This window comes from Rhea pennata, chromosome 4 (genome assembly GCF_028389875.1).
Source record: "Rhea pennata isolate bPtePen1 chromosome 4, bPtePen1.pri, whole genome shotgun sequence".
NCBI classification, from domain to species: Eukaryota; Metazoa; Chordata; class Aves; order Rheiformes; family Rheidae; genus Rhea; species Rhea pennata.
The window spans coordinates 17,769,817-17,796,824 of record NC_084666.1 but is presented as its reverse complement, the minus strand read 5'-3'; positions in this window follow the sequence as shown (position 1 = coordinate 17,796,824).

Genomic DNA, 27,008 nt, shown 5'->3' with positions numbered 1-27,008 from the left:
AGAGCACCTAGAAGATAACAAAGAAATAAGTAAAAAAGACCATGCATTTGTCATAATCAAGTGGTGTCTATTTCTCTTTTGTGATATTTAACACATTTACATATAGCATATATATCTTGACTTCACTGAGATTTCTAACAGTGACACAAATGACTAACAATGACTAGTTGAAACGACCATAAGGTGAGCATGCGGATGGATAAAAACAAGCTCTGAGCTTCACAGTCAAATTCTAAGAATGTATTAAGTAAGATTTCACAAGGATCTGTTATGTTTAAGGATTTTTTTAGTAGATGATTCATAGGATACAGACTTCGGTTATGCAGACTCCACCAAGGTGGTAGTGACTGCAGGCACATTTTAGTATGCAACAGCAGTTGGAATTCAGAATGATCCTCAGCATTGAAAATATGATCCTAGAAAAACAGATATGATTCAGCAAGGATAAATGCAGAGTCCTAGCGGTAAAAATAATCAACTGTGTGTCGTAGGAAGAGAAGTGACATAAAAGACACAAAATTTTTAGCAATTCAAAAGCTGAACATGTGCCACAGATGTAGTGCTGCTGAGGAAAAGCAAATAATGCCAACATGTATAAATAGAATAACTTCAAGACAAATGAAGTGATCCTTCCAAACTATGCAGTGCTGGTCAGGCCACAGTAGGAGTACTGTGCCCTGTCTTAACATTACAGTTAAAAAAGTTTTGGACCAACCAGGAAGAGTGTAGAGGAAAGTAAATAAAAAGATCGAAGATCATAATGATGGTATTTTTTTAATCTTTGTCTCACCAAAGCTAAAAAGAGGAACAGAATAAATCACTCTTATGTCCACTGTGGACAGAGTATCATGATATCACAGATTCAGAGCTGAAAGGGAATTTAGAATGTTTTTGCAGGCAACATCATCCCATTAAAATACATGATATTCTAGGTTAAACCTTGCATGATTAATCTGGCTGGAGAATCCTGTTATGAGCCACTACTCTGACATTTGTAAACTTCTTTCTCAAGGAATCAAATCAGAGAAAACTCGGATCATAGAATTAATTCTTAATGCAAAATGTGTCCTACTGCACTCAGAACTTTCTGTGTGAGAATTTTTACTGTTCCTCACTTTGGATTTCACTATCACATAACATCTCACACTTGGATGTTGCCAGTCTAAGAATGCAGCAAAAACAAAAAAAATTCAAGAATCTTTCAAGAAAATCTATTCTTCTAGTCACTGTTTCTCTTAGTAAAAAATGCATATAAGCACTGGATTTTATTTACTCGATAGTTGTTTATTATCAGAAAATGTAGTAATTGGCAATTAGCCTTGAAAAGTCTGAAATCTGAAAATAAAGGTAAATATTACTTCATACAAATCTTTAAGTTTAAAAGAAAATGTAATCCTTTACATTCCTCCTGATGAGATCAGGCACAGCCAGCTAGATAACCATTAAAAACAGAGAACAAGATAAACAGCCCTTTCATGAGAGCTTGCCAGGCAGACATAATTTATTCTTCAAGTATTATCCTTCATGGCAATGTAGTCAGACATAATCTGATCTGATAGTTGATCTACATTGTTTGGAAGGAGTGTTACTTTCATATGAGATTCTAAAAATTATGCGTGTCAAATTATATAAAAAAGTGAATAGAGAAATATAGAACTATGAATGAAACAAACAAAATTACTCAGTAGACTAGAAAAATGTAATATTTAAACTCTATAGCTCATACATCAAGATGCACATTGCTGTCCTAAAACAAGTTTTGCAAATTGGTTAAACTTGGTCTATCTTTTGCGTTTAGCTCCTACCGTCTCTGCCTCCTTGTAGAGAAGGAAAGTAGGGAAGTATCCTCATTTCAGTCTATTAAATGTCTAAAAAATCCCAATCAAGCAAAATATGATCTCTCACTTTCTCTAAAACAGCAAAAAATCCTCATAAACATCCTGATTCCATTTCCCTATGTAGCTATTGCATCAAACGTAGAGAGTAAAGAGATTTCTTAAACTGAAAGGATGATTTGGCCCACTGTATAATGATAAGCAATATTCCTTTTTTAAAAAAATTATAATTTTATTTCAAGTTTTATTATATTCTCCAAAAGCTTTAAAGTTTAATAGAATTTAGAGCCTTTTAAGGTTGTCGCCTTCCTCAAAAAACATTACAAGTTCAACATCCTCTGAGCAGAGTAAATCCATCATTCTTGTCAGCCTCAGTAATCAGTTTCCATTGAAAAGTAACCAGATAAAGTAAAAAGAGCAATAGTAACATGTCATGCAACCTAAGAGAAAACATATATTGCAAAGTCTAGTCTGTGCTCTTTTGAACCTTTATAAGAAGTGATCTTGAAAGGAGAGCTGTGCTAAGGTTTTTGTTAAAGATATGAACTGCAGAGAAAGAGACCCTTTAGGAGCAAATCTTTTGAACTTTATATATCTGAATCCGCTGTTTTATTTGGAAAACCTGTAGAGAACTTTGCTACATAAATTTATTTAAAAAATAGTATATTTAATTTAGTACATTTACATTGTTGGAGGAGGATTTCTGAAATGACTTTTCTTAAGCTCTCTCTAAGCTTTCAAATCTTATAGGAATCTAAAAAATAGTTCACATTCCTGCAGGTTTAATTGAGCTATATGTGCAGTTTTATAGAGAGGAGAATTTTGGAAACCTCTTTAAGTGCCCGACATAGCAAAAGTAGCCTGATAAAATTTTGTTGAAGGTTAACAAGGCATAATTTGCATCAGGAAAGACATGTTATTGCAATTACACAGAGGAAGTGACAAATAATATTTTTGCTATTGAGAAAATGGTTCTATAATGCATTCATAAATAAATTTCTTTGGAATATTTATTTGTGTTTGCACTATATCCAGGTATTTTTAACATACTGGATCAAATTATATACTAGGTCAGATTATAGAGCCAGAAGGCAACACTGTGATCATCTAGTCCAATTGTCTCTATGAAATAGGCCCCTAGACAGTCGTGATTTAATTACCATTTTAACTAGCGGATGGTTTTTGATAGAAAAACAGTTACTTCTAAACATTTAATAAATGGATAGCTCACAATAGCCACAGCGGTTTTTTTCAATGGCTAATAATCATTATTATTTAAAATATTTACCATGTTTCCAGTTTTAATTCTTCCACCAGTAACTTCTAGCATTTGGCTCTTGTTATATCTCTGGGTGAAATGCTGAAGAGCTTTTCATTAAGAAACTTGTCAGTCCTTTATGATTCACTGTGATCAAATCTCTCCTTAAACTTCTCTTTGATTCTCTAAATGGATAGATCTCCTTGAGTCTTTGAATATAAGACATGCTTTCCAATACTTTGATCAAGCTCTTCACTCCATTTTTAATCATTTTCCTTTGGTATATTTGCATTCACCTTCGAGAACTGGGTTTACTCTAAAATAAGCATGTCTAATGCTTAGCATATACTATAAATTATGTCTATGATGTTAATATATTGCTCTTAATTCTATTCTGTCTATACAGGTGAATGCCGCTTGCCAGTTTGATGACTGCTAATCCTCAATTTTGTAGAAAGAACAAGCCTATTGGAATTCTCTTTTGAATGGAATTTGTTCCATTCTTTGCCATGCACAACTGTGCCCTCTTATGCACTTCTCACTGTTTTTCTGTCAAGTCAAGCTGAAGATGTCTATAGCTTTTGTCACTTCCCTTCACTGATGAATCTATGATACAACTACCGGGATATCACAGGGTTACATTTTTCAAAAGCATCATACTTTATCTTAACCCATACAAACAAATGGTAAAGTTACATTGGCTTCGAGGAGCAGAGAGATGAGGCAGTGCCAAAATCTTGGAAAGATCTTAGCCAAAATAATTTCTTCTTGATACTTCACAATATATTTATTAAAATATTCCTTTAAAACATGGTACAGTCAAAATGTTGAGATATTTATGTCTGCAAAGCATTCATTGAGGTTGTAGACAGCTCAGAGAATAGTAGTCTCATATATATAAAGTGATTAGCCTTTAAATTTTGAAAATCATCCCATACTTTTAAGCCCTCTGTCTTGCTAGGGGCAATTCAAGTTTCAAACTTGCTTCTTTACTGTTTCCTTTCAGAAGTTATTTCCATAGGAGATTGGATTATGTAAGGATTTTAGAATAGAGTTTAAATTTGCTGTTAATTCAAAGGGATTTTTCATTAATTGTGTCAGTTACCCACAGTTTATGGCTATGACTTTAGATTAACTAGAGGGGAACATATTCCCCACATAGAACAGAGAGAAGACATTGTCCTTTAAATATCCTATTCACATATTGGAAAATGAGGCATCTGGACACTAACTGCAGCTTCCTCATGGAAATAATTGGTAAAGGATGAAAGACTTCTAAAGAGGCCACTATGATTTCAATTTCAATTTCCTTGGAAGATGCATTACCAGATCAGGGAATAGGTAACAGTCACTTGATATTGAGGGAGCAGATCAAAAAAGCCTAACGGATGTTCCTGTGCATCAGACAATGTTTTACAGCTCTTATGTGATATTGCAGAAAAATATTAAGAGGATACGATGATACTGAGGATCAATCTGTCCTCTTGGTAACCGCCTTTCAAACAGTTGTAGGCTGCTATAAGGCTGCTTCACAGCTGCTAAACAGTTTCCTCAATGTCTCTTCATAGCCCCACGCTCATAGCCATCTAGTAGCATTCTGCTAGATGCTCTTCAGTTTCTTAATATCCTTCTTGAACTGGGCACTCAATGGTGGACACAGTAGCCCAAATCAGTGCTTTCCAGAGGCTACTACTTGCATCTCTTGATTTGATGGCTATGCAGATCATTGTAGCCCAGTAATCACACCAGTGTGGACTTACTCACAGTCTCTTTCACATCAGCTCTTTTGCAACCTGGTATTGACCATTAACCTCAGCTTCTTTTCAGAAGGGCTCTAGGCAGTGTGTCCAGTCAACACCAGTGTGTTGACTGTTTGCTTTTTTCTGAAAATTTAAAGTATTTATATGACTTTCATGAATTGCAAATGCCCATTTTTTAGATGCTTCTGCTTTCAGGTGAATGCTTTTAAGCACAAAATATTTTAAATAGAAATCCTAAACAGCTAAGTGTCATAAAGTAAATAAAAAATTCTTGTGTATTGGTGGTAAAACAGCACTGGATACTACCATTTAAGCGAAGAGTCATCAGTGCGTAGCACATCAAAATCAGTTTTTATAAAATTCTTCATTTTTTAATATGTCATTAAGTGGCAAGATGGGAGATGAGGGGCAGGAAGGAAAAATGAATGGCTGTAGGGAACTTCTCAGAAGGCTAGGATGTAAGCAGTGGTTGTTTTATCCTGTCACAGAGTCTCCCTACCGTGTAGACAAGGATGTCATATTTAAAATCTTGACTATAAATTTCCACTCTAGCTAGTTAGCTTCAAGTGGGATTTCAGATTTTGTAGCTGAATATTTTTAGTGCCTCTTGAACTAGAGTTTGAAATTAGACTCCATATTTTTAACACAGTGTGGTACATTTCCAGTACTAGTTTGGAGCCGTCCCAAACCAACACTACTCTGATGAAGTCTACAAAAGTAAGGCAGCCAGGAAGCCTTAGCTGTGCCTTTTAAATCACTCAGGAAGCTTGTAAGAAGCCCAAATGTTGCTGAGTTGAAGCTTATAGTACAATGACTGATGTTGGCATGTATGCTCAGGGGCAATCTGATCTCCCAGTCTTGTGAGATAAGTAAACCATCAGAAGTTTGCAATATTCAGCATATATCTTTTATATATTGCAGCAGTGAAATACTTTGGAAACCTTTGCCATCTGTCACCTATGACCCACCCTAAGAGCTCCAAGGTGTGTTGGATGAGTGTTGGGACTATTGACCACGTGAAAATTTTGAAATGCAGCTTACAGTGTCAAAGTTTTTCCCAGAGATACTCGTATACCATTTGTGTATTTCAGTGGAGACAAAAACATGAGAACAAACTATTCTCTGATGTGTACATTCCACTTACAAGAAAGATGATTTTACCACATGGAACATGTCCTGGCCTTATAGAGTGTTTTAAGAAATTTGTATGGCTTTCTCTGTGTTTCAAGATCGATATGTTTTGTAGCAGAATGCTTTCCTTTCATTTTTTAATTTATTTGTTGTTAATTATGCATAATTCTATTTCTTCACGTTAAAGATGGTATAGTTTTGTTTTGTACTCCAAGGGTTCCTATTCTGAAGTGTTACTTATTTGAACCTATTATTTCAACACAGTACTTTGCAGATTGTGCCCTTCAAGTGACTATCCGAGTTTCAGATTATGCTTCTAAATGCTTAAATCAAAGTTCTCCAAAATAAGTTTAACATTAGATCCTATGATCATCCTTAAGATCAACTATTTTATTTATTTATATAACTGATTCTCAGTTACAGCATGTCATTAACTGAGAATCGAGAGAGATTCAACATAACACCATTTCCCTCACTTGATATTCAGTTTATCATAATACATTATTATTCAACTCTGCCACACTCCTCCATGTACTATTACTTGGAACATAAATTTCAGAATTCTTCTTAGCCCACAGATTATGAAGTGTCTAAAAACCCACAGAAGTCCAGAGCCAATGAAAAGTGACATAGTTTGATGCTTACCACAGGGCTTGAATCTCCAGTGTTCCACCATTTTTACACTGGTGTCACTTCATTTAAATCAGTGGTGTGATATCCTGGAGAATCAGAACCCAAAGGGTTAGCACAAAATCTAGTTTTATTTAATCTTCATTAGTGATCTAGAGGTGGAAGCAAACAGCTCATTAACAAAACTTGCAGATGCTAATAAATTGAGAGAAGTTATATACCCAGGGGAAGACTGCAAAATAATAAAAGAGAGTCCAACAGGAGTTTAAAGTGTGGACAGAAAATAACAACTTAGCTCAGGAGCATTTACACTAATACATTTCAGAAAATAATTACAAACGTAAACAAGAATGCAAATTGATTCCATACCTTAAACTAGAGAACCAGAGAGTGTATTAGGAGAAGGATGTCTTTTCTCTTAGGTATTTGGGAAGGAAACTGGGAAACTTTGCTTAGTATTAGAGTCTTTCATAAATGAGAAGCAAAATGTAGAGGTAGTTAGATGCATGAAGATGCCTCAGCGTGCTGAAATCCCTAAGCAGAAGATGTGCCTAGCTCACTACACATGCTCTGTGAATCAGTAGATTATCCACAACTTTGTGTCTCTATATTCTCATAAGTTTTAGACTTTGATCAGTCTGGTGGGATTGGCTACTGGATTTAACTTTGATGAAAATATACATGAAAATACAGTTTAGATTTTGTAAAGGTGCAGATTGCATATGCCTTTTAAACTTTATTCATTTCTATGCATTGATAAAAATTAAGATATCACTTAAGACAAGTAAATATAGAAATTTGGAGGAATAAATCATGAACAAATATTACAACCCTCTGACATATCAGTAAATCCTCACAAAGCCATTTAAATTTTCTGGTAAATTTATTTCTAGAAATAAATAGCAATGCTATTGTATTCTAAAATATAAAGGATTAGACAAAATAATTCATTTTAATTTCTTGGATCTCAGTACCTGAAGACATTCACATGACCAAAACAAAATTAATAAAAGCAGTAATTAGAAGAATTTTACATCATTTTTATTCTTACATTAAGTTCTATGTTTCTTCACTATAAGGAATAATATCTCAGACATACAGAGAAATAGAAACTATATTGCTTGCTTTGCTTGCTGTAAAGGCACAGTCATGAGTTCATCAGGACATAATGTCGTTCAGATGTAAGTCTGATATTCCCCAATTATTTTGAAAGCTAACCCTTATTTAATTTATATTTAGAAAGTTAAAAGTATAATTAAAATTTTCAGTTTATTTAGCTTATTATTCAAACATAATACAGGTCACTATATACCTGGCACACTTTGTAGCAGTGTCTTCCCTCCAGCAGTTTCCTACACAGGGCACTTTATAATCTTTTCTCCTGGTTTATATGTTCAATGTTCACATCAAACTAGAAAACGCTCCCTTTCTATTCCCAATACAACCATTCTTCTTTCTCTTCTGCCTACCTTTTATTAGAATGATGTTAGTTGCAGTAGCTCATCCTCTGTTTTTCCCCTCCCCTGTATAGTTATATTAAAAAGTATCTGGAAAGATTTCCTCTGTCTCTAAAGACACTTTAAGATCAGATTAGTTGATCATCTCATCATTTTTTTAGCCCCTCAGTTTTGAGCTTGACTTAATACGATGTTCTCCTGTCGTTGCCACTCAAGCATATGTATCGCAGCTGTGAAGCTGCAGAACATGCAAGCTTTGGCAGTTATCAAGCTTGATTTTGCATTTGGGGATGATGTGATAAAGAAGAGCTGTAGTGTCCTGAGACAACAATGATCACATATGTGGGAGAAGGAAAGAAAATAAAGATTATGCAGGCTTTGACCTCAAGTGGGCATTTTTGTGTGTCTGGTTGCCTAATGATACACATCTGTGAAATCAGCATTGTATGCCCTCTAAAAAAGGGCAGTTCAATTTGTTGGTGTTATTGTGGAATGACAAACCATGATTTGATCAGCATTTTTACAGTACAACAGAACTCAAGAAAAATGAGGAATACTGAAAATATGTAGGCTTTGCAGACAGGCAGAGGAGGATGAGCAATAGAATGGAATTTCAGCTAATGTGTGTGGTATGTCCGGAATCTTTATCTGAGATATAGTATTAAAACTGAATTTCTCAGAAGAAATATATGACTGTCAGAGAAACACCACTGGCAGCATGAGAAAAAAAGTCAGTGCTTTTCTTTAGTTATTTATCTGCTTTATGAACATAAATCAGTCATTATTCTTTAATACGAAATAGTTAATATATCACTTTCCCCCGTGCAATTCCACAGGTATCCAATGAAACAGTCTTTTTGCTGTCAAATGCATGTTCCTTGGAATTGCACACCCATACATTTAGGCCCAAGTTCTATGTCTTTCACCAGCTGGAATCTTCTCATTCATCACACTGGGTCAGGTCGCAGAGGGTTGTGTAGGTGGGCTTGCTTGGCCAGCTTCCCTGCCTGGCAGCTAGGGAATGCTGACCGTGATTAATTGTGTTGCATTTACAGCACTGTAGGAATTGCTTTGCTCTTGCCACACTGCGTAATAGATAAAAAAAGAAAAAAAAACTTCCAAAACTATTAGGTCACTAGCAATACTCAAGATTCAGATTTAGTTTCAAGAATGAAAATGTGTCAAAAAGTAATGCTGTAGATCACAGTTGGTTTACTCTTCAGCTGATGAAAGTTATCTACTTTTAGTTTAATATGGGTGTTTTAACAGTGCTATAGCACTGAGAAATGTTATCACTCTCTTGTTTTCAGCTGCAATTACAACTCAGTATTTGTAACAGGGATACCTAGGATCCAGAACAAAGTAATATTTTCTAGCCAAATAAGCTAGAAGTGTATTTTTAGGATCACAAAATAAATGAAAATTAGGAAATGTCAAGGTTTATATTTAATTTAAGCTTGCAGACTTTCTATAAATATTTTTTTCTTTCGAGCTCTTATGATCAATAGCTCTTGCTGCTTACACACAAATTGAAACTTAAAGCCAAATTGGCCCAATGCCTCTTTTTTTGTCTGTTTCACTTATTATTAAATAAAATCTTTACTTTTTACATTTCAAAATAAAAATGTAGTCCAGAATTTGAATAGGAGAGTACAAGACTTCTTTTCTTACCATCCAAAGGGCTGAGTCCAACCCAGTGCTGAGCAACCCAAACCAAATCAAAAGAAATACTTAATTGTCTAACAGCATCTGATCCACAGCTTGCTGGATTAAATAGAAATGTTCTCATGGCATGGGAACCACAGCAGATTTTGAACCACATCCTTACTGATTTTTATGATGCTCTCACATTTATTACTCATCATATTCATAGCTGAATGCCCTATTTAGCCCTGAGAATCCAAAAATACAGGCAGAACCGTTACCACCTAATTCAGATTTTAGTACAGCATGGTCCAGGCAAACTATCACTGAGTCTGGTTCTTCTCATATTAATGCCTATATAAATTATAACTATTTCTGCTGAAGGCAATCAAATCAGGGAGATGTGAAAATAGAGTGAGAGAACCAGGATCACCATTATCGGCTGGATCAAACCCCTGTGGATTTGGCTGAGGGTGGGGTGGCACAGCTGTAAAGAGCTCTTTTCTTCTTTCTATTCAGTAGCTTTGAGCCCAAACAAGTGGTGTGTAGGCCATCAAACCATGTCACTATTCAAAAAAAAAACCAAAAGTTCAAGATACATACTGGCCTCCATATCATCTGTGAAGATTTATATATTCCTGTAAGGGATACTGCAGACTGATCAGAGAAGCTAAAGGTTCCACTGGATTTAGTTGAAGTAGTTTAAGATATTGCTACCTTTGGATGTCTGCCTTGTCTCTCTGCTCACGCTGAAGATCCCAGAACAGATACATGCTTGTGCCCCATCCATTTTTCTTAACATGCCTGTTTCTTACCTAAAGCCACCACCTTTCATTGCTCAAGGTAATATGCTAAGCATATTACTGGGAGCAGGTCAAGTAACAAAGGTCTACCTCTCTTGCTATGGGCCAATAATTTCTGGTAGCCAGGAGAACAGGTAAGAAGGGAATATAATGACACATCATGACACAGCAGTTAAATCCATTGGAGAACGTCTGTCAGAGCCCCAAAGAAAAGGGCAAGAAGCCGCACCCTCAGCATACTTTAGAGAAAAGAAAAGAGAGAATTCTGGGGCCAAATCTTAGGCTTAAAACTCTGAAAAAAAATTATTCAGATATCTTCTGTTCTCTGATTCCTCACAAAGTCTAAAAAAAAAAACCCTGCAGGCTATACTTTTTTCCTCTAAAAAAAGCTAAATGGAGGTACATTAGGATGTGATTCTATCATCAGCTTACCCACATAAGATTTTGAATGTTAGCTTTTAGGTCAAAGAAAGGTACCAAGGAATTGTTCCCAGGAAAGACATCATTAAACTGAGCATGACAAAGGATTTATTTTTGGTTCAGTCCCATTTGATTGTATGTGATTATATCTGTTTCAATGTCTCATATAAAAACAGGCAGAAGCAAAGTTTTATAGCATGGCAGTCGTAATCTAATGCAATATCTTTTGTCATGCACAATTCTCATTCTTTGTGCAGTATGACTAATACATTTGAAAAGTTGGAAGGTTAGAATACATTCCTTTTGAAAGTGAGATAAAAATAAAGGATATGCAGTCAGATAAAAGTGAGAAATAGAATGCACCAGATCCTCCAATACCTTGGCTTTGCTCTGAACTATCAGTGCCATCTGGTTGAAAGGCCAAATAACTCTGGAGGGGAAAAAGCATCTAAGAGTGATCTAAGAGTAAGAATGATCTTCTGGCAGTATAGAAGTTTTTAATACATTTGGTGTTTCTACTGCTGACAGAGGAAATGGAGTGAAGATGAAAAACAGGGTGTGTATGTGCAACAGCATCATTTTGATCTCTGGCTGCGCTTTTAAATATCTCTGCATCCTTCAGAGACTGCCATACGTTAAATCAGCTGTTACGTTTCTCTAACTGAGTCTAGGAAAGATTGCTGCCACAGAGGAGAATGGGGTTAAAATAGCTCAGTGGTGAGTTTCAAACCTTACCTACATAGCACCTCTCAATCCTTGCAGAGTAACTCATTTATAGGAAGTATCTGGCCCAGTATGTCTTTGTTGTTGTTCTCTAATGAGCAATAGTTTCATCTATTCCATAGGAGCGTGCATATTCTCAAACTCCATCTCCATATATATCCAAGTTTAATCAAAGGATTATACTTATATTTATGTTGCTGGTGACTAGATTTATATGTTTTAATTTTTGGTTGCAATCTACTTCTATTTTACAGTCTATTACTATTTATTATATGCTATTATCATAGTCTGTTATCTATACCGCATTGCAGTCTGTTACCAAGTTTTCTTCTGAGATTATCATCAGCCAAAATAATATCAGAGCTGCCTTGAGCCTTCAGATTAATTCTCTGAATCCTAGAGCGGATGTGCCATCTACTCTGCTCCTCCAGGTCATGCAGGGTGTAGATGACTGTAACCGAACATTTCTGTAATTCTGCAGCTAACCGTGATTCAGCTTAGAGAGGTCTAGCAGCATTCTCCAGCTGCCATGGGTCCTGAACTCCTGTTCTGCAGCTAAATTTTAGCGTGGCTAAGGACATTTCCCTTCTGCACCTCTATATTCAAATATATTCAAAGGATTACAAGATGGGAACGCAGACCAGTTACTCCAATGCTCTGCCTGCTGGGAGAGCCCAGCTGTGTCCTGCAGATTGACCCACATCCCTGCCACCTTGCTGTGCTTGAGAGGAAGGCAGAAAGTCTGTCCAGGTATACAGCCTGCAAAGTACTAGGCACTAATTTTCCTCGCTTGAATATTCTGCATACTTTCCCATGTATTTCCCAACTTATTTCTTCTCCTATTGCATGTACAAAGTGTGAAGCAGTAGTTCTTCCTGTTAGGAAGGGCTGAAGTCTTATTCAAATGACTACTCTGGGTATATATTGTATATCTATTTTTGGAAGGCTAAGTTGCAATCACTGAAGGAACCTGAACCACATGTGTCTGTCTTTCCAGCTCACATTTAATTATTTATTTTCAAAGGTGATTGAAAATCACAGTTGTGAAACCTTAGCTATTCAGAATATCAATATTATTTTAGACTGTCTTAGCTACAGAAGATCAGTTTCAAAATAAGACACTGCTATGTCTTCTTCCTGTTTGCTTAAATATCAGTCAGGTTAGCAGTTCTGAAATTATTACAATCTTGTTCATTAACGTGTTTGTTGTTATATTGGCTACACTAAACTTGTCATTGAATTACTCATCAAGCTACCAAAAAGCTTGTGTTAGTGATATGGAGATAATCAAATTGTTACCATACGTGAGTAAATTAACCTTGTTTGAATTCTCTAGGTCTTCAAATTCTGTTCATAAAACAAGGGGAAAGACTTAATGAACCATATACTAGAAGCCTGATTAGAATTTGAATAATAGGAAAGTGCTCTACATTGCAGCAGACTTGGAAAGTGTTTGCAAAATGAATTTCTAAATCTTCATATTTATTTCTGTACCTGTGAACAAATATATTATCAGGACCACATTCATTCTCCACAAAAAATCTTCCATTGTACTGATATGGTTTTCATTTTTTTTTTTTTTTTTTTTTTTGGGGGGGGGGGGACGGGATTTTATACTTAGGAGTCATCAGTGATATAACTTTTCTATGCTTGTCCTTTGATATGTTGTTTCCAGTTATTTTTTTCTTTTTCCTCCGTAATATATATTGCAGGAGTATGGAAAATAGAAACAAATTTTGTTCTTGCAAAAATACTGAGGCCACAGAATGGGCAAAGAAGACATTTTCCAGTATTTTGATAGCCTCAAAATTTTACTGGCTGGAAAATCTGCTTCCCTCAGTACGCCCATTTGCCCTACAGACTTGTGCTGAATGCACTGATTTTAGGACATTATCCCTAAGACAAGACTAAATACTAGTCCTGCAGTCAAGTCAAAGATATAGCTATAATACCAGGTAACTGATTATTCACAAGACAAATGGCTCAGACATGAATACTAAAAATTTTAGCATCTATCCATCTTCTTCCTGTCTTCTGACCTCTACTGAAAAATGGCTTCCTTACAAAGTGTGCATTACTTTAGAGAGGAGTTGCACCTGGAACTGAATATAGAATATAAGGAACAATAAAGTATGAACAAGACAGTTATTCATGACCCTCTTGAAAATAACTGTTCTTTGCAAGTTACTTAGACATAGCTACGCAGGTGCCAATCAATTCCATCGTCAAATGAGTATGTTGATTCAAAAGTCTAAAAATGCCTATGCTTGATAAGAAATTATAAAATTTCAGAATAATCAATACGAAATAAATAAATTTGAATGTGGAGATGTTTTCATGGCTAAGTCTAATATTTCTTTTCTGATTTTCTTAAAGAGCAACACGCATTCTCTACGATGTATTGCAGAACCAGAGCTGACAAGAGCTGCTGTTTTATTTTTTCATTTGAAATGTTTTATTCCTACTGATTTTTTTTTAGGGTTTAATGAGATTTTAAATGAATTAAAAACTATTGAAAGATAAGAAAAAGAATGAAAAACTATACTTTATGATATAAATCCTGATTCTGCACATCTTCATTGTACACAAATTGTACATAATTCTAGCATCAATCATGTCTCTTCTGTGCAGGATGGAGCAAATGTTTTGTGGTCAGCAACTAAAACTAACATGCCAAATTTGTTATTTTCTTACATTGATTAATTCTGCAACAATTTCAAAAAGTTAAAAAATTAAACTAGCAATGGTTATTAAATTAAACAAAAACAATCAGAGAACTGCAACTATCCTTCTTAAACTTTTCAATTCGATAGATACCAGCTGGTGGAAAAGTGGAAAAACTCCTTAGCTATGTGTTTGCTAAGAATCCTAGCTTGAAAATTAATACTTTTGGTTCCTTAATTCTTCAGCCCCCAAGAACAGAATCTGCAGGTTTCTGTAGGATCCCTGCAAGAGCTAAGCCTTCATTTGAGAAATGCTGCCTTTAAAGAGCCTGCAAACTGGAGATGGCTCATTCCTGTGGGTGAAGAGACAGAGAGTGAAAAGGTGCATATAACATTTATAGCTAATCCTAACATGTAAGGGCTGATGAACCCATATGCTGTGTGCTCAAGGTGTTCGTAGATATCCACCCAGCACACAACTTGGCACATTCAACATCTCTGGAGAAGGTCTGTGGTAGCATGGGTGGGATGATGGGTTACCAAATATTTTTCTACCTGTTGAAGATATATTTTGTTTAATGGTGTTTTACAAAGTTCTTTATTTATAAAGAAATTCTGCCAGCTGCATTTGGACTGTCAAGCTCTTATCTCTGTTCTTGACTGCTTTATCGATGATATTTCCCAAAAGCTACTGAAAGGGCACAGGGATGTAGCAATTTCTGCACATCAAGAAATTAAGTCTTTTGGGTTCATTTGTTCTGAAGGGGAACAAACAAATCACAGTCCAGTGGCTGCAATTGTTAAGTTTGCTGATTATTTCATTCACAAAGAAGTCTGAAGATCCACTGAGGAAGGGTTTTCTTGGGGCAAGGGTGATTGTGCTTGGAGGGAGTCTGAGGAAGAAAGAAATGAGGGGCATTCGGAGGCAATGTGATACCAATGTCTTTTTAGAGCTCTCCTGTTACCTACTATGAACAGTATTGTTTGCACAAGAACTGATGTTCAGCTGAAATTCCAGAATCTTAACAGCTAACACTACAGAGCAGTATTCCTTAGAGAATCTGGAAGAATAGAATAAATGTCACATTTAAAAAGCTGGGAGATATATTGCAAATCTTGCCTAGGGTTTTCTGTCAAGTAACACTGATTGAACTGTTGTGACATTGGAATCCCATTCCCACATTGATTGCTTAATGCCATTCTTAGTTAATAAGATGGTTAATGCCATAGTCAATTAATCAGATGATCAATTCTGCTTCAGATAAACATTTCTTTTGTCAAATAATATTCAGTGTATAATATTTAATTGTTATAAAATTTTAAAAAATGATAATTGCTGATATCAAATTTTTAACATATGAAAGGCTCAGAAAAAACTTTGAATTACATATAAGTTGAGCATGAAATGTGCTATATATCATATACACTAAATAATATCGCTACATATCTTTAAAAAATATGTATTGTCTACATGAAGTATAAATGAAAAGAAAAAAATGAATACAGGAGGACCTGATTGTCTGTAAAGTTATTCCACTTTTAAATCAACATAATTCACACCAAAATCTGGTGTAATATTACAGGGAATTTTCCTATTAAAAATACAGTGAGCAAAAAGAGGCAGGAAAGCCTTCTTAGGAAATCTTAGAATCATAGAATCATAGAATCAGTAAGGTTGGAAGGGACCTCTGGAGATCATCTAGTCCAACCTCCCTGCTCAGCAGGGGCACCTAGAGCATGTTAGACAGGGTCTGTAGACAGGTTTTGTTAGACAGTGAGGCCTCACCAGGGCTGAGTAGAGGGGCAGGATCACCTCCCTCGACCTGCTGGCAACAGTCTTCCTAATGCACCCCAGGATACCATTGGCCTTCCTGGCCACAATGGCACATTGCTGGCTCGTGGTCAGCTTGTCATCCACCAGCAATCCCAGGTCCTTCTCTGCAGAGCTGCTCTCCAGAAGGTCAGCCCCCAGCTTGCACTGGTGCCAAGACTATTTTTCCCTAGGTGCAGGACTCTGCACTTGCCCTTGTTGAACCTCAGGAGGTTCCTCTCTGCCCAACTCTCCAGCCTGTCCAGGTCTCTCTGAATGGCAGCACAGCCCTCTGGTGTGTCAGCCCCTCCTCCCAGCTTGGTATCATCCGCAAACTTGCTGAGGAGGCACTCTGTCCCCTCATCCAGGTCATTGATGAAGAAGCTGAACATGATGGGACCCAGTACTAAGCCCTGGGGGACGCCACTAGCCACAGGCCTCCAACTAGACTTCACACCGCTGATGATGACCCTCTGAGCTCTGCCTTTCAGCCAATTCTAAATCCACCTCACTGTCTACTCATCTAACCTGCATTTCCTGAGCTTCTCTAGGAGGCTGTTACAGGAGACAGTGTCAAAAGCCTTGCTGAAGTCAAGGTACACAACGTCCACTGCTCTCCCCTCATCTACCCAGCCAGTCATTCCACCAGAGAAGGCTATCAGATTGGTTAAGCAGGATTTCCCCTCGGTGACATGCTGGCTACTCCTGATCACCTTCTTTGCCTCCATATGTCTGGAGATGACATCCAGAATGAACAGTTTCATCACCTTACCAGGGACAGAGGTGAGGCTCTGACCAGCCTATAGTTGCCTGGGTCCTCCTTCTTGCCCTCATTGAAGACCGGAGTGACACTGTCTTTCTTCCAGTCCTCAGGCACCTCTCCAGTTCTCCATGACTTTTCAAAGATGATGGAGAGAGGCCTGGCAACAACATCCACCAACTCCCTCAGTACCCATGAGTGCATTCCATCTGGGCCCATAGATTTGTGGGTGTCTAGCCTGCCCAGAAGGTCTCTAATCCTATCCTCCTCAACCAAAGGAAAGTCTTCCCTTCTCCAGACTTTCTCCCTCGTGTCCAGGCTGCAGGATTCATGACGGCTGCCCTTAGAAGTGAGGACTGAAGCAGAGAAGGCATTCAGTAATTCTGCCGTCTCTGTATCCCTTGTCACCAGGGCCCCCACCCCATTCAGGTACGGGCCCACACTTTCCCTAGTCCTCTTCTTGCTGCTGATGTATCTGAAGAAGCCCTTCCTGTTGTCCTTGACATCCCTTGCCAGACTCAATTCCAAATGGTCCTTAGCCTTTCTCACCACATCTCTACCTACTCTGACTGCATTCCTATAATTCTCCAAGTAGCCTGTCCCATCTTCCACAGTCTGTGTATTTTCTTCTTCTGTCTGAATTTGGCCAAGAGCTCCTTGCTCACCCTTGCAGGTCTCCTGCCCCTTTTGCTGCACTTCTTATTCATAGGGATGCCCCACTCTTGAGCTTGGAGTAAGTGATGTTTGAATACTAGCCAGCTCTCACAGACCCCCCCATTCCTTCTAGGGCCTTAACCCATGAGACTCTACCAATTAGGTCTCTGAAGAGCCTGAAGTCTGCTCTCCTGAAGTCCAGGATTGCAATCTTGCTTGTTGCCTTACTTCTTGCCTGCATGATCCTCAACTCCACCATCTCATGGTCACTGCAGCCAACCCCAACCTTCACGTCTCTAACCAGTCCCTCTCTGTTGGTAAGGACAAGGTCCAGCAGGACACCCTTCCTTGTAGGCTCCTCCACCATTTGTGACAAGAAGTTTTCATTGATGCTTTGCAGGAGCCTCCTGGACTGTTGTGCCTTGCTGTGTTCTCCTTCCAGCAGATGTCAAGGTGGCTGAAGTCCCCCATGAGAACCAGGGCCTGTGATCATGAGGCTACCTCCAGCTGTCTATAGAAGGCCTCATCAACTTTCTGTTCCTGGTCAGGTGACCTGTAGCAGACACCCACAACAGTGTCCCCCATGCTAGCCTGACCTTTGATCTTCACCCACAAGCTTTCGACTGCCTCCTCCTCCTCCACCCCTAGGCAGAGCTCGATGCATTCCAGTTGCCCTCTCACATAAAGAGCAACTCCACCATCTTGCCCTCCTGGCCTGTCTTTCCTAAAAAGCACATAGCCATCCATGGCAGCATTCCAGTCATGTGAGCTATCCCACCATGTCTCCGTGACTGCAACGAGATCATGGCCTTGCGATCGCACACAGATCTCCAGCTCCTCCTGTTTGTTCCCTATGCTGCCTGCATTGGTGTATGGGCATTTCAAAGGGGTAGTCATACATGCAGGTTTCCCAGGAAGGATGTACGGGGGTCCTCCATAGCCATATCCCGAACGCACATCCCCAGCTGCATGCACCCATTGGAGGCCCCCCAACCCAACTTGTGTTTTGTTGTCTACCCTGTCTGTATGATAACCCCCCTCCCCCCTACTTTAAAGCCCTCTTTACTAGGCTGGCTGTCATGTTTAGCTCATGCAAATCTATACTGACTATATTTTACCAAATATTAGTTCAAAAGTATTAGTTGAAAAATGTCTGATAAGCCAATAAGCAGTATAATATTTTGTCTATTTACAATCAATAGAAGTTGAGCTGGCTTTTTAATCTGAAAAGGGTGTGATGAATCTTGCAAAGGATATTTATTTGTTTCTTTCTTTTATACTCTTCTTTGTTCACAGGAGATACACTAGCATAGATCCATATGAGCTATGTAATTCAGAAATGCATAGATCACTATGGAATGCTTTCTTGAACCTTCAGGTTAATGACTTTTCGGTTTACAAAGTTACTCTTTTATGTATGACAGGTGTGTACATACACTAAACATGAGAAGTTAGCTAGGTAATTTGCTTGCTTGCTTTCTAATTTGGAAAGCATATTAATTATAATGTTTACAGGAATTAGGTAGATAATAGGTAACAAAGAAACCAGTTCTAGTTCCTCATTTGAGCAATTTAAAGGTTAAATGTGGAAGTATTGTTTCTTCTTAGCTTGCACACATGTGAGCCAGCCATTGTTATATAATATTACATAAATGAAATCAGTGTAAATCTGAATCCTTGACTCAAAATTATTCAAATCCCAACACATATGAGGAGAGGAGTTACTGTAGAGTTATGAAGACTGTGAGATAGGTTACTTCACTTTGGCTAATCCCAAGATTCAGCCTGACATTTCAAGCACTTTCTAAGCTGTCCCTATGGTCAAATGAAAAGATTATTTTGCTGTTCAAACAACAATTATTTCAATGGATTGAAAACACAAAATATATGATAAAATTGTGTATACATATGTAAATACATATTTTACATTGTATAGATGTGCCTGCAATTTTCCCTTATTTCAAAAAAAAAGGAGCTTTTAACCTATATAGAAATACTTACAGTAACACAGTAATGTGGGTCATGGTAATACACTGGCTAGAAACAATAACATTTAAAATATTTCATGTTGTTTTAGTTACTGTCAAAGAAAACACTGTAATGTTATGCAGTTCAAGTGCCATCTCTCAAGACACCCGGTGTTTTGGACCCACAGCTATCAACAGGAATTTTGTTCTTAACTACAGTGGCTTAAGTTTATAAGTGTTTATATGTTAGGAAAGTTAAAGGAAGCATAAAATCTCAGCCCAGTTTGGGACTGATGTTTCAAACCTTAAAATTGACTGAAGTAAACACAGGAAAAAAAAAAAGAGAGAGAGAGAGAGAAAAAAAACTTTACCACAAGATATGTAAGCTGGAAGATCCAGAAAACCAAACACAAATGATTTTGCTCAGATTTTTCCAGTCCCTATGTCATGTAGCAGAAACACATACAATTTACTTCTGAACAGATCCAGTGAGACTGAGAGCCTCTTATGGCTATGATTCCAGTAGGTGTTGATTGTCTGCATTCATACTATGCTAATATTTTTTCCACCATTCAAAATATATTGTAATAATGTGAACAGCTTCAAAACACCAAAATCTCAACTTTTCACAACCCCTGGGTTCTATATTCTTTATTAGAAACAGTCAGCTGGTCCCTGAAGGCATAGCTTTAATTTACATATGGATGGAAGGTTGGGACTACTACTTATGTTATCTGAACATCCTGAGTAGTACTATCTCCTGAACTCTATAGAAATAAATATTTAGTCAGGACTGTATAGATTTAAAAATTCATCACCTAAGTTACATTTTGCTGTGCTTAAAGATCTGTCCTCATATTGCATGAATGCAAAATAGTGTTTAAAAGCTGCAAAAAAAATCCACATGAAACATATTTTTCTGCAGCAATAGACATACCATAAGTAATGGATTTATATCCAATGTCTTGCACTGTGAAGCAATTTTTGACAGAGATAAATCAGCCTGAGAAAACTGAAAAAAAGCATGATTCAGAAGAAAGGGTAAAAAAAAAAAAAAAAAAAAAAAAAAAAAAAAAAAAGAGGGGGTATTAAGACCAGATAAGTACAAAAATAACTAAGTAAACTGAATAAACGTTATGAAAACAAAATATAGCCAAGGGAATAGCAGGGAAGTAGCACAAATACTTCAAAGTAAGTCTTATTTTCATGAAAAAACAATACTATGATTAGTCTCAGTTTTCTAGCCTAAAGGTATTTTTCTAAAAATTCTTTTGTACATTATTCATATTCTTAGTATAAAGAGCCATGTTGGCTCTGTTATGCTTGGTAGTAGTGCAGCAACAGAAAGAGCTGTTTGGTCTCTGCTTTGCATTCTTTCATTAAAGTGGGCTCGAATGGTAAAGTGGCAATGGAATTTGGCACTCAAATGTCTACCTTTGGTCTCACAGCTAGAATTTGATTCCCAGCATTCACAGTATCTTTTGAAAATGATGAGTCAGACAGATGCTGGCAGACTTCCAGATCTTGGTTACATGTTTGAAAGGACACTGCTTTTCTTTTAAAGAAGGGAAAGAAAACAAAATCCCAGATGAGCAGTCATAGTTCTGTGCCTAGAGAGAAAAAGGATGAACTGAATTTGCATTAGAAACCCTTGTACCTAATTAGAGTAGAGGAATGTACAGTAGTTGTAAGTAGACATCTCTTGCATTTCCAATTCTCAACAGCAGAAGAGGAAACAATGTAAAAGGAGAATTTTTTGTTTTAAATAAAAGGTTTTTGTGAGACTGAGAACATTTTTTAAATAATATTAATTCTTAAAATATTGTAATAATTTATTTAATATTTAATTAAATAATTAAAGAAACATATGTCCTAATAATAACAGAAACATGTCTTGAAAGATATAGGCTTGATTTTCACCTTTCCCTGACAATGAGTTAATATAACTTTATTGACATCTAAGATATTTTTCCTGATTCGATCTTACATGAGCTGCAGATTTGATATGAAGCTTATCCCACAGAGAAACAAAATGCTTCAGGCAACGATGGGGTTCTAAAGGCACCACTGAAGAACTTTGCCTGGAGAGCAAGCAGTTGAACTGGGCAACCTGTGCACAGTCTGAAGTTCAAACACCTCAAAATTCAGGAAAGATTGACTATGATCTTTTTTATTTAAACCAAAGCCACTAGGATCTGATGAACCTGAGAAAGGGGTAAACAGTTTAGAGTCATCTTAAGCCACACACAATGGTGACCTCTTCTGGCCGAGGACAAAATTTTTTAAAAATTATCCCCTTAATTTCAACATTCATTCTTCAGCTTGGATCAAGTCATTCTCCTCCAAAAGTAAGCACTCAAACTCCATTTCTTCAAACTGTGACTTTATTTGTCAAAAAGAGGAAATCCCAAATGTGGAGGTGATTCAATGTGCCAGTAAGTATTCTATCAATGTGGAGTATACCGTATAATTTATAAGTATCCAGTATTTTCTACATTACCCTAGAACTATCTGGCTCTATTATCGCACTTAAAAGATTAAAAAAATTGAAAAATTTCAGAGTGAAAATTTGCAAGCAAAAGTGAGTGTTCAGTTGTCAACTGTATTTGCAGGTGCAACTAGCGCAATTGCATGTACAAGTATGAATTCATTGCTGTATTCAAAAATTTTGTGAGTAAGCATTGTAGAATGTGGCTGGAAGGAACTTCAGGGGAATGTCACCAAAGTTTATGAAAGGCCGAATAGTGTTGGACAGGAGTCTAGGAGACTAACACACAGAAAGGTGAAATTCTCACCAGTCAACGCAAATTTTGCAATCAAGCTCAACACCACAGTTCATCCCTAAGTCCTTAAAGATTTCTATTTTAAATTATTCTGTAAGTTTTGTGCCACATGGAGCTGGTAAATTATTTCATGTAAAACATGAAAGCGGGAATACATATTATTTCTACTGCAGTATTTATTCAGATTTTCTCAGCAGAAATCACAAATACTTTCAAAGTTTCTGCAAAGCAGAAACACAATTACCTCTGTAAACAATCAGATTCAAGTCACTTTAAAAACTGACAATATCTTATGCTGTTCAGATGAGAATATAGACGTAAATTTGTAGTCATAGTTGGTGGTTATCATAAGACAGAATGAAATAAAATACAAAAAACATCCTGCTAAAATATTTACAGTGCAATGTCTGAGGCTTTCTAAATATTGTAGCTGTTAAAAGAGATGAAGTTCCATCTGTGGTTGGTAGTAATACAAGTTTAATCCTATGTTTTACTAAAATCACTCTCTGGTTGATGGAATTTCATCCTATCAGACATTAAAAGGTTCATCCAAAGCAAGATTAGAAGTTTTGTATCAAGGATGATGAAACCTGTGAATGTCATTGCTAAAAGACCTTATAATAACCAAAAATTTATGTTATCACTTCTCTAATTCAGAATACAGTCACACCACATGGCTAAACTGGTTCTTTATTCTTGGTTGCTTTCTGAAATATTTGTTAGAAAAGAAACCTGTCCTTATTTCAGAAGAGATCATTGTACTTCCTGGATAAATATTTTGATTATTGTTATAACTTTATTCAATACTTCTTTATTTTAAACTTAAACTGTTTATCGAATTGTAAAATCTTAGGAAATATCTATCCTGTTGCATTATCTGAAAGCTTGAAATCGTACTTAAGATAAAACCCTTTAGTTCCAGCCTGGTTCAAGAGGGACCCAGGAAAGAAGATATCTAGATTTCTAACACGTACAAAGGAGACAGGTTTGAGCTTAGATCCCACCCAGGAGAAGGCTCAAGCTTAATAGATTATTTAGTGTTGTGAACTTCAGTCCAACTTGGACACAGATAACAGAGCTGTAATCTTATTAATTTAATTCATTTAGGATTTTCTCTGTGATTGAAAAGAAGCCTTGAATATGTAGAGAAGAGCTGGTCACTGGAAGCTGAAACGCACTACTTTGTAGAGGAAACATCTGGTATACTTAGGTATTTTCATATATGATGTTAGCAACATCAAAAGAAGACTCCAATCATATGCAGATATAGTTGGGAAGTCCTTGAAAATCTTTCCATTATAACCTCTGAAGTTCCCCAGCTGCTAAGAAAAACACTGCCACACAGCTACTGCCAGCCCCGCACAGGCGGGTTCGAAGAGCAATTCAAGTGGCTGGGAATCTAAAAGCTGCTGCAGGAAATGGGCAATTTCCAGGATAAGTTCTATTCAGGAGGAGAGCCTTTGTTAAACACTTGGCTTTTTGATTGAAAATATTGAGCAAGGGGAGATTAAAGAAAATCAATTCGGTCCCCAGAATGAACTCTTGCAAATTTGAAGCTTGTTGCCTGGTTCCTCCTGTTTCTCTGGGGGAAAGAGAGATGAGGGAGCATCACCATTGTTAACAGCTTTCAGTTTAGTTTTCTCACATGAATTAATTCATCAAGTTCGACACTGAGAACTAACTAATGGATGAGATGTGTGGCTTTGAAAAGCAATACTGGCCTAGTAATACTGTTCTGTTCAATATTCAACTGCAGAAAAGGAACATTTTAAAACATGCCTCTCCACTCTGAAAGGCTAATTTTTTTCTTATATATTACCAAAAGTACTTGCTGATGTTGTTGCTGGCATACAGTTTGTTGTCTATTTTGATGTTAAATGTAAATTTACTTTTGTTGCTATTTACAGCCTGAAATTTTAACTGTGCTTTTAGCCATAGGAAGCAAACCAACAGAAAACAAGAACTAAATTTTTTGGAGGAAATATGAGGTTAAATCTGAGACATGACAGAATTGACTAGCTTTTTGGCAGTCTTGCCCTACTTCTTGCTTACTACCCTGGATCTGCATTCATGTTCCACTTTGCAATATAACATAAATTCACATTTAAGATAATATTTTAATTTTGAATAATTTTGAATCATATAAAATGTGATAGTGGACAACAACATTTTCAAAACTCAGTGCTTGTGTCACAATATGACTATCTTAAAAGTAGCAATTTGTCAATTTAGGAGAAATTTCACTGAGAGTTAGGAAAACTTGTCCTACAAGGAAATGAGAGGCAGTTCATGTTTCATCTTTCATCAGTAAAGAAGGAATAAATAGGTTTAGAGGATGGAGTAAAAGACAGTGTCAGTAAATTGTATCCTTTCTAGTTTTATTTTCTGCAATTTCTATGTTAATTGCTTCTGCTACTTTAATGTGAAACAGCTTTGTTAATAATTCTAAGGGTAACAAAACACTACACCCTTCTCCCTTTGCTCTGTCAGCATTGCCCTTCAGCCTTTTTAGGTGTGACACTAAGACTTCTCTTTTCAAGGAACTGCCCTTTGAGCAATACATATCTAATTCTTTTTTCTTCCTTCTTTCTTCCAGACTCGACTGTGCTAAAGCCAATGTTCAGAGTTCTTCCAGCCTTCTGAGGGCCCAGGCACTCATTAATCTGATGGTGGCCTCACATGGCCTCTTGTGTTCACAGGATACAACATTAAAAAATACACCCCAAAAAACAATATGCGAAGACTTCTTCTTCTTACTTGCAACTAGGTAGCTTTTTTTCTGTTTCTGCACTAGGATATTCCTTATGAGATACTGATTAAGATGTCTAACATCTTCAACAATCATCTATCTGAGGAAATCTTTTTGTGAAGGCTGGTTTTAGAGTATGATGTCTGCCCTTAAGGATGTATTTTATATTATTATTTTTAGAGATCCCTGTTCATAACTTCTAGGTCAGCAGATTGAATAAACAGCTAGACAAGTGGGCTGTAATAACTGAAAATTCAGAAAAATCTTGAAAAGATTTCACTCTTTCTCAATGCAAGAAAAGGTGATTTATCTACATGCTTTTACTTTCCTAATCTCTAGAATAAAACTAGATGTATTATTAAAAATATCTAATACAATAATTGCCTGTTTTGCTGTGAGACCCACTGCAGTGAGGAACTCCTGATTTTTTTCTATCTTCTTTAAGCATTCCATTTTTAAGATGGTAGTGATCACTACATGCATGCCCACAGCACAGTTTTGTCTTATACATTAGTCCTAAAATGATCTTGTACTTAGTGTAGTTCAAGTTGGAAAGTAACAAAACTGAAGTAGTTCATAAGGGGAGGAAAAGAAGTTCATTCTTAGGACACTGGAACTAAATGAATTTGACTACATAAGATGGATGGAATTAGGTAGTGCCATCTTAGCCAACACTGAAACACATGAAACTTGAATATTGCATTTAGCTTTCAGACATTGGCAAAGAATCTGATGCTCTTACTGCTTTTGTTCAGAGTATAACTAGTAACTAAGTAACTAAGTTACCAAGTCACACAAATCTGCAAGTATTTATTTCATGCTTCACACTTCTACAGAATTGCATAACCAGAATGACTCTATAAAATTCAGTACTTACAGGCTTCAGTCAAGATGAAATGAACTCATCAAAAACTTTGCCTATCTATCTAGCCTCTTTCCAGAATTCTGAACCAGTTAATCTCCAGAATTAATTTAGAGTTGTTTAATATTTTAGATCCCTGAAGATCTGAAGACAACAGTAATGATACCACAGGGTTGAATGAAGCACATCCCTTGAGCCTTCCACAGTTTTAAACAAATCAGCATGATAAGAAAGAGACCTGAAACACTGGTTCATCAGGATAACCTTTTAGTCTGCCTTTTGAGCATGTCTTGTAACTTCAATCATTGGCTGTTTATTTATTTGTGTGAATGCAGGTAATTTCTGTTTCACAGATCCATGGTCATTTGTTCCCATCTAAGGACTGCTGTGCTGGCTAAAGTGCTCCTTGGCATTGCAATCAAGGTCTAACTTCTTTCCCAAAGCTAGGAAACACTTGATCACATTTTGATCGGTTGTTTGTTCTTTGTCCTGGGTTCGCTGAAAGAAGTCTAGCTTTCCATGAAGTAAATCAAGTGTACCAATAAGCCAATAAATACCTGTGATAGTTCCTTAATTACAAGTAAGGATAAGGTAATATATTGTTCTGTATCTTAGATTCCATAACTGAGTTTTGACAGTGTTCCCAGCAACATACCAGTAAACAGTTTTACCAGTCTGTCAGGAGAGGATTTTACCAGATGAACCTTTAACTGGACCCAGAGTTTCTGTTTCAGACAAGCTGGGATTGCAGAGCTTTTGAGTTCCACCACTAACAGGCTGTTGTATCATAACCTCCATAAACCAGATGGGTTAATCAATACTACACAAGGAAAAGTGCCTACTCAAAGTGGCTTCCAGAAGTTGCCTGAACCTTTGAAATAGGTTATATGTTAAAGTGAAGAGAACTGTGGGTTTAGGTTGTTGCTGTGCATTTTGGACAACAGATTTCAGGTCAGAAGCCAGATCAGCATCCACTCAGATCTGTTCACCCCACAGAAAGTTAGATCTTACAAGCCATAGATCAGCTCAAAGATCAAATTCCAACACATTGAGGGAACTAAGAGATAAATTTGAAAGGTTTAAATGATCTTGTCCCAGA